This window comes from Myotis daubentonii, chromosome 1, assembly GCF_963259705.1.
Source record: "Myotis daubentonii chromosome 1, mMyoDau2.1, whole genome shotgun sequence".
NCBI classification, from domain to species: Eukaryota; Metazoa; Chordata; class Mammalia; order Chiroptera; family Vespertilionidae; genus Myotis; species Myotis daubentonii.
The window spans coordinates 80,975,883-80,979,389 of NC_081840.1; positions in this window are offsets into that span (position 1 = coordinate 80,975,883).

Here is a 3,507-nt window from a genome sequence, read left to right on the forward strand (position 1 = left end):
TGTAATAAAATTTTGTGGTACATTCATTTGAATCAGGATTTGAAGGAATTTTTTTTAAATCCACACTTTGCAATCAGTTGATGTGTCTTTTAAATATCTTTTAATGTTTAAGAGTCTCCTCAACTATCTTTTTCTTGCAATTTCTTATTGAAGAAATGAAGGATTTATCCTACAGGGTTTCTCTCATTTTAGATTTTGCTGTTTGCATTATTTTTGTGTAGATTATAAGTTATATATATATATATATATATATATATATATATATATATACCTTATAAATTATAATTTTTGGTAAGACTACTTTATAGAGGGTTTGATAATCCAAATGACAGCACATAATATCTATCTTTCCTATCTCTTTGTCTCTTTTTCTTTGATATTAAGAGACATTGATGAGGTTTAAGTTCTTAGATCCATTTATTCTTCTGCAAAAGATAGATCTTTTTTTGTCTCCTATTTGGTTGCCTAATAGTACAGAAAATATTGAGATAGGATCTTCCAATAATAATCAATTATATTTTTATTATGAATGCAGGGATTAAAAATAAAAGAGATAGACAGCCCTGTTTCCAGATGTCTTGCTCTCCTCTAAAAAACCATCCTTCCCAGCTTGGTTAGCCTACCTGTCCATGCCTCAGGAACCCTGATTTTAGAAGAGAGTTAACAGGAAGACATTGAGGGAAAGAGCTCTTAGGAAACTTTAATATCCTGTGCTCTAGAAAATGAAAACTACCACCTTTTTATGATTGCTATGTCTGGATAAAAATGAAAAATTTATTGTGTTAAAATCTGTTCAAAACATTTTAATTTTATTAACACATATTAACTTATTTAATCCATGTATTGATAACATTACCATCCCCATTGTACAGATGAAGACACTGAGGTACAGCATAATTAAATAATGTGGCCACCATAATCCAATAAATCTATAGAAAATATAGCTTTAGATTCAGAACCTGGTTCCCTAACAGCATGTTTTTGCTTTTGAAACTGAATGTATGAACTAAAAATGAAATAACTCATCTATGAAGTTTTGAATAGCAGGAACTTTATATCCCGGCATAGCATTGAGAAAACAAGAAAAGCAATTCATACAGATCAAGCACTAAAGCAATAAAAAATATTATTTCTGGAAAAAGGAAAAGAAAATCTTATTTTTAAATGAAATATTGAGTGTTCACTTTAGAATGTACAGCACTACATTTTAAGGAACAACCTGAATTTTAAAGACAGTTGAAAACCAGCATTGTAGAGTAGACCGTTTAGTTGAAATCAGACACAACGAGATAGAAATCCAGCCTCTACAACTTACTAGCAATATGGCCTTAGTATTTACAATATCCCTGAAGCTTGGTTTCTGACTCTGGAAAATGGGATGACTAACATCAATTTCTCCATTTAATCACTGAATTGCTAGAAGCCACCCTATACATATTCAATAAGTAATGGTTTCTGATCCCTTATATTATTGATAATTTTAATATTGTCTCCATTGCATGTATTTTTTCAGTTAATTTTTTTAATTCTGAGGAAAATTAAATAAACTTATATTAGTCTCTGAATGTAAGTTTTGCTTTTAAAAGAGAATAATTAATTTTGTCATCTTACCTGGGCCAATTCCTTTAATTCTGCTGAGTTCCCTAGGAAACAGGTAGGGGAAAATATAAGGCAACTACTTCCATTAGATGACACTTTGTAACATGGTGTGACTGTAGGAAGTGCTGAGCAATGGAAGATACTGGTTATATAGAGTGGAGAAGTCGAAAGCAGAGATAAGAGGCTTTCTTTCGGATCCCTCCATCAAAGTAAGGCAATGGCACAAGGAGAAACTTCCACACCTCAAGACAGAAAGGAATGGAAGAAGTATTGACACAGTCAGTAACAAAGGCTTTGAATTCATTGGTCAATTGTGCACATACACAATTTGTGTTTGTTAAAGAACACACATATGCACACACACACACACACATACACACACTACTCATTTCAATATCCTATCAACTAAGCTATGCCTGGTATTAAAATATTGACCCTTTGTTCCATGTGCTAGTCCCATGCACTTGCCATTGCTCACTTCCTATACCAGCACTTTTGCAAGTCCTTGATGCCACTTTTAAGCCAAGCTTCCAGGCATCCAGCACCAGAGCATGAAATAGGAGCATGAGGCCAGGTTGACTTCTACACCCATTCAAAATGAACAGGTAAGATTTTGCTCAAAACACTCAGGTGCAAGAAGTGTCACATCATCTATAAAAACAAAGTCAGCCCTAACTGGTTTGGCTCAGTGGATAGAGTGTCAGCCTGTGGACTCAAGGGTCCCAGGTTTGATTCTGGTCAAGGGCATGTACCTTGGTTGCGGGCACATCCCCAGTAGAGGGTGTGTAGGAGGCAGCTGATCGATGTTTCTCTCTCATTGATGTTTCTAACTCTCTATCCCTCTCCCTTCCTCTGTGTAAAAAAATCAATAAAATATATGTTTTTTTAAAAAATCAAAATGTATATGATCATGTGACTCTGCTTCCAGTTGCTCAGGTGTAACAAGCCCTATACTTGCCAGAGAGCTTAAGGAAGTCTTCTATTCACAAGTCAAGAATTTCTACTGAGATTCCAGTTCTCCACATCTTGTGATCAATTTAAATGAAGGAGATTCTCCCTATTTGTCTAACTGTAACTTAGGGAATTTGTTATTATTCATTCACTTAACAAATGGCTTATGGAGCACATTCTAAGTGCCAGGCACTGTCCTAAATAGAGAGTGTTGAATAAAACAAACAAAAATTCCTGCTGCCCTGAAAGTTATTTGTCCTTATTTTCTACTAGAAGCCTGGTGCAGGAATTTGTGCGTGGGTGGGGTCCCTCGGCCTGACTGGTGATCAAGGCCTATCAGGGGGCCAGTGGCTGGGGGAGGGACCCCAGGAGGTTGGCTGGCCGGTCAGGGGGCTGGTCAGGGGGAGGGGCCACTGGAGGTTGGCCGGCCGTGTGAGGTTGGCTGTGGGAGTGCATTGACCATCAGGGGGCAGCTCCTGCATTGAGTGTCTGCCCCTGGTGGTCAGTGCATGTCATAGTGACTGGTCAACTGGACATTGCAGTCGTTCCAGTAGTTTGGTCATAACAGTTGCTTAGGCATATAGATAGATAGATAGATAGATAGATAGATAGATAGATAGATAGATCTATCTATCCCTTTGTTCCCAGTAGAAAAGAAGTACAGAATAATCAATGCTAAGGAGAAGTAATGAAGCAGAAAAAATGACATAGAGTTAGGGTGAAGGGTTAACATTTTAGAAAGAATGGCCAAGGCAGGCCTCACAGAGAAGGAAGTCAGAGATTAGCCAGGTAACTCGTGGGAGAAACATGGAGCATGAAGGCCATGAGGTGGGAGCAAGCCTAGCAGGCAAAAGAGTGGGACCAAAGTGGAGTGAAAGAATGAGAACATGATAGAGGTGAAGTCAGAGTTAAAAGGGACTAGATAATAGAAGGCCCTGCAGATACAAAGACTATGGC